Source organism: Piliocolobus tephrosceles, unplaced genomic scaffold, assembly GCF_002776525.5.
Source record: "Piliocolobus tephrosceles isolate RC106 unplaced genomic scaffold, ASM277652v3 unscaffolded_1466, whole genome shotgun sequence".
NCBI lineage: Eukaryota > Metazoa > Chordata > Mammalia > Primates > Cercopithecidae > Piliocolobus > Piliocolobus tephrosceles.
Window position 1 is genome coordinate 1 of NW_022296154.1, and position 6108 is coordinate 6108.

Below are 6108 nucleotides of genomic sequence, written 5' to 3' on the forward strand. Positions count from 1 at the left end.
TTAAATCATTCTTGAAAAGAATGAGTAAGAGAGAGAGACAGAGACAGGCAGACCACATGGGCTAAAATATTTCCTACTTGGCCCTTTACAGAAAAAGCATGCCAATCCCTGCTTTATACCCTGAACAGAGTGCCCTAATTCTCAAATCTAATCTAATGCCTCCCCTACTCACGATTTTCCAATGAATTTCTAGAGCAAACACTGCTGGCTCCCTGTCCAAGAGCAGTTCCTTATGTTGCTTGCTGGAGAAACACAAATCTATTTGGATATTTATTATCCCAATACCCCTCCCCAGCTTCAAAAGAGAAATGATTATTCTAAGCTAATCACATTTGCTTTCCCAGTGCCTGGTTTAGGAATGAGCATGTGGTGTGACCCAGCCAATAAAATGTTACAAAAAGGGTCGGGCATGGTGGCTGATGCCTGTAATCCCAGCACTTTGGGAAGCCAAGGTGGGCAGATCATGACTTCAAGACATCAAGACCATCCTGGCCAACATACACATCTCTGTTAAGAATACAAAATTAGCTGGGTGTGGTGGCAGGCGCCCGTAGTCCCAGCTACTTGGGAGGTTGAGGCAGGAGAATCGCTTGAACCTGGGAGGTGGAGGTTGCAGTGGGCCAAGATCATGCCACTGCACTCCAGCCTGGTGAGAGAGCGAGACTCTGTCTCAAAAAAAAAAAAAAAAAAAAATTACTAAAAGTCCCCTGCATACTTCTGAGTCTTCTCCCAATTTAATAGACACATATGAAGAAAAGCAGCCCTTCCAGCCTTTAGATACTGTCTTGTGAAAACATGATGTTTGGAGCTGTTGCTAAGTAGCCAACCATGAAAGGAGAAATGAACAGGATACTGCCAACATCATAGCTGAAAGAGGAACAAGTGGGATCCAATTATATCACTGGACAACCAAACGAAGTCTGGTTCTTATGGTTTTGGCCACTGTTAGCTAGGTCTTCTAGTATTTGCAGCCAAAAGCATTCTACCCGAGAAGTTTCCCCTGGCCTACAGGATAAGATCTACTCATTTCTATACAATTAAAAGTCTTTTATTGAACTTGTTTCTAGACACAGGTAAAACAACAACAACAAAATCTTTGCTAAGCTTGCCTTCCCCGGCACATACTGAACATAATAAATACATAATAAATAATAACTATAAGCTATTTTCACCTCATTACCAACCACTCCCATGTAATTCTTTTTGCACTAGTAAATTTGAACTGCTCATAAACTCTACGAAGTTCACTCAGGTGTCCTACGTTTTAAAATTGCTCCTCCTTTTTTTTAAAACTTTCATTCTTCATGGCTGCTGCTTCTGTCAAACATGCAACTTGTTAGATATTCCTTCTGCCAAGCATCATCCCTCTGCCTCCTTATTGGCAAAGTTCCACTCACTCTGCATGCTTACCCTAAATTCAACCCAGATTTTAGAAGCTTGCATTCATCACCACAAATCTAAAAGTGCCTGGCACATACTGAACATAATACATACATAATAAATTATAACAATAAACTCCCAGATGACATTGGGCACACAGTAAGCACTACATAAGGTAGTAAATAAATAAATAAATACAATCTCCTAACTGTATTTTTTAAATGGATTTTGTAACATTGGAAAAATGCTTAGTCCACAAAAGACACATTATAGTTATTTTTTAAGTGGAAAAGTGTATGAATGAATTAAAATATTTTTTTCTTAAAAATTCTGGTAAAAAAACACAAAAATTAAATAGTTATCTGTATTCTATTATGAGTACCTTAAAGACAAAAACTATTCAATTCCGTCTTGTCTGCTGCGATTTGCCAAACCTAACTTATACAAGTGGTTTGATAAATACATACTAAATTAATGGTGTCTTTATACAGTTCAGATTGTACAATGCATTCGGTGTTATATTTTTGTTGTTGTGAACCATTTTTACAATTTTATTTATTTATTTTTTTTGAGCCTAGAGTTTGGCTAATGTAATATCTATTATGATCATCTTTTGCCTAATGGTAACAGAGTATTTTTTTTTTTTTTTTTTGAGATGGAGTCTTGAGTCTTGCTCTGTCACCCAGGCTGGAGTGCAGTGGCACAATCTTGGATCACTGCAATCTCCACCTCCTGGGTTCAAGCAATTCTCTCGGCTTAGCCTCCCAAGTAGTTGGGATTACAGGTGTTTGTCCCCGTGCCTGGCTAATTTTTGTATTTTTAGTAGACATGGGGTTTCACCATGTTGGTTAGGCTGGTCTCAAACTCCTGATCTCAAGTGATCTGCCTGCCTCAGCCTCCCAAAGTGCTAGGATTACAAGCATGAACCATTGCGCCCAGTCTGGTAACAGAGTATCTTGTTCCAACAAAATTAATATTTTAATTGTCCAGCACATTTTTAAAAACAGCTTGTTGAGGCCGGACGCGGTGGCTCAATCCTGTAATCCCAGCACTTAGGGAGGCCGAGACGGGCGGATCACAAGGTCAGGAGATCGAGCCCATCCTGGCTAACACGGTGAAACCCCATCTCTACTAAAAAATACAAAAAAAAAAAAAAAAAAACTAGCCGGGTGAGCTAGCGGGCGCCTGTAGTCCCAGCTACTGGGGAGGCTGAGGCAGGAGAATGGCGTAAACCGGGGAGGCGGAGCTTGCAGTGAGCCGAGATCTGGCCACTGCACTCCAGCCTGGGCGACAGAGCGAGACTCCGTCTCAGAAAAAAAAAACAGCTTGTTCTAAGAAGTGAATATACCTCATGAGGTTCCAACTTATGGAGAATGAGGAAAAGAATAGATCTTGTTTGTGTAAGCATACGTAACATAACTTTTGCTTCTTGTAAAGGAGTTACTTTCCCATCTTCTGCATTCAGTAGGTATCTTCAAAAATAATCTCCTATTTGTGTGGGTGCACACTGGCCCAGTTTTATGGTTCTTCTTGCCATTTGTCTACAGTATCAGAAAGGGATTGTTGAGCTCCCAGTTCTGAAGAGAGTTACTTTCTTCGTGACACAGACTCCTGTGTAATACAGTTGACCCTCAAACAACAGAGTTTGAACTGCAGGGGCCACTGAGATGCAGATTTTCCTTCTGTCTCTGCAACCCAGAGACAGCAAAACCAACCTTTTTTCTTCTTCCTCAGCCTAATCAACCTGAAGATGATGAAGATGAAGAGCTTTGGGAGGATTCACTTCTGCTTTATGAATAGTAAGTGCATTTTTTCCTTTTCTATGATTTTCTTTATAACAGCTTTATTTCTCTAGCTTACTTTATTGTACAAACATAGTATCTAATAATGCAGGACATACCACATATGTGTTCATGGACTGTTTATGTTATCAGTAAGGCTGCCAGTCAGTGGTAGGCTATTAGTTAAGTTTGGAAGGAGTCAAAGTTATACTCAGATTTTCAACTGCACAGGGATCAGAGTCCCTGACCACCTTATTATTCAAGAATCAACTATAATTAATATTTGTTTACTAAATACAAACCATTTATTTGTTGTTTTTTTTTTTTTTTTTTTTTGAGACGGAGTCTTGCTCTGCCACCCAGGCTGGAGTGCAGTGGCCGGATCTCAGCTCACTGCAAGCTCCGACTCCCAGGTTCACGCCATTCTCCTGCCTCAGCCTCCCGAGCAGCTGGGACTACAGGCGCCCGCCATGTCGCCCGGCTAGTTTTTTGTATTTTTAGTAGAGACGGGGTTTCGCCTTGTTAGCCAGGATGGTCTCGATCTCCTGACCTCGTGATCCGCCCGTCTCGGCCTCCCAAAGTGCTGGGATTACAGGCTTGAGCCACCGCGCCCGGCCTCCAAACCATTTATTATAAAAATTAAATAGAAGATCCATTTGCATCACAAGTTCAATTTGTAATAATGTGATTATAGAAGAAAATAAAACATACTAACTTAAAAATCTAATTTCTTATTTATATTTACACAAAAATATGTAGAATTTCAGGGAACATAAGTAGGTACATGCATGGTTTTCAGACAATACTGCGAGATTATGAATTAGCTACAACTAACTTGTTAACTCTGAATTCTAAGCTGAAGAAATTAAATTTAAAAATTAATTCATATACATATATATTTTAAACTGCTCTTTTATGATTAAAACTATATAATCTTACTTTTTTTTTTGGAGATGGAGTCTTGGCTCTTTTATCCGGGTTGGAGTGCAGTGGTGCGATCTCAGCTCACTGCAACCTCCACCTCCCAGGTTCAAGTGATTCTCCTGCCTCAGCCTCCTGAGTAGCCGGGATTACATGTGTCTGCCACCACGTCTGGCTAATTTTTGTATTTTTAGTAGAGACGGGTTTTGCCATGTTAGCCAGGCTAGTCTCAAATTCCTGACCTCAGGTGATCCACCTGCCTTGGCCTCCCAAAGTGCTAGGATTACAGGCGTGACCCATTGTGCCTGGCCTATAATCTTACTTTTTAAAATCAGTAAGACCACCAAGAGAAATGAGAAATTTACTATAAGAAATCTTACCTTGACTTTCGTTTTGAAGATCATTTTAAAGTATCTTATTTTTATGTTCCAAAATTTGTTGTTGGATGCTATGCATAATAAATGTAATAAATAAAATTACTATTTTAATAGTGATATGAAAAATATTTACCAAATATATTAAATTTTTAAAGCATTTCAGACAGTATCAGAGCTAATATCAAAACTCTAATGTCCTACACACTTTAAAATTTTAAGCACTATAAACTTACTAAGCTTCTAATTAAAGAAGAAAAACATGAAGTACTCATAAACTGAGAGAAGCGTAGCTCAGTAAATTAATTCTAATTAGCTTAACATCCTGGAAAGTGTCCTGCACTCAGAGTAAGTCCTCACTCTGTAACCCATAGGTATTTTGTTTTTAGACCAGTTGCTTCCCTTAGGCTCCATGGCTTTTTCTAAAAAATAAAGATTTTACTACCTTACCTCACTAGGTTGTTAGGAGAATGTAATGAGATAACGTTTAAATATTCAGAGAAATAGTAAAGCAATGGAATAATTTATTCTTGAACTGTATTGCTGAAACAATTTTGGAATCTCAAAACCTGATGGGCGTTTTTTCATAGGTTCTAATATTTGAATGTCACAGTTTTCAGAAAATGTTACTAAGTGCTAATTTTGGTTATTAGTTCTATTCATTATGGTTTGTAGTTCAGAGCATTTTAGCTAATTCATAACTTGTAACTAAATTTATATATAAATATATTATCTCATTAAACTAGGTTACCTAATTGTTCACTATTCCTGAGCTCATCAATCACACTGAGGGCAGAAAACTAATAAATGTCAAAACCTGACTTGGACAACTACCATTCCTTCTCTACCTCCTCAAACTCAGAGCCAGCGGGTCTGTGTTAGAGGCTGCATCTTCTTGGTCCTCTCCAACTGACATACAAGACAAAACTTTGCTTGTCTTGTTTTTTTGATTCCATGAAAGAGATGCAAGTTATCGTTTCCTCATTTCCAAGTCATGGACTAACAACATATTTGCATGTAACATCCCATACTCAGCGCTGTTCTCATTTCACAGATCACCTTACACGAATACTTTTATAATAACAGTAACAACAATTTCAATATTGGATGTCTCCTGTTTTGGTCTGACTTGCACTGTTTCCTTGGAGCTAGTTAACAAATAGTCAAATGACCTTCTTGTGACTGTGCAAAATGTGAAATGCTTTCTGAATTTGTACGCCATCCTTAGGCAGCAGCCATGCTTATCTGCTCTGTACTGATCCAGTCTTAGAATATGTGCTGCTGAAACAAGTATAAAGCCCTGTTTTATACATGGATACTCATGAGTCATGGATGAGCTTAGCTCTGTTAAATCCAAATTACCTACTTTAGATACAGAGAATTCTATTGAATGACTTCCTGTGAGGTAGAATTTTAAAATATTTAAAAGACTTGAGGTAGAGATGCAAGTAGCCTGAGAGATTTTCGTTATTATGGAAACACATTACTTGCAGGGCCAACGGCAGGTTGGTGCCCACGACTATGAAGGGTAATGTGGAGCCTTCTGCTAGCTAACAAAGGCTGCTACACTGGACAGAAAAAAGCCTCAAGGCACAGATGTGATAACAAAAGGGAAAGGGAGCTCTGCTCTCTTCCTGCAACGTCATTGGAAC

At 38.9% G+C, this 6108-nt stretch overlaps 1 non-coding gene across 1 annotated transcript; it reads right to left on the reverse strand.

The window, feature by feature from the left end:
• Positions 1-5643: 5643 nt before the first annotated feature.
• Positions 5644-5746, reverse strand: LOC113220514. Its single transcript, XR_003307387.1, has one exon. It is a non-coding gene; the product is annotated as a U6 spliceosomal RNA (small nuclear RNA).
• Positions 5747-6108: the final 362 nt, after the last annotated feature.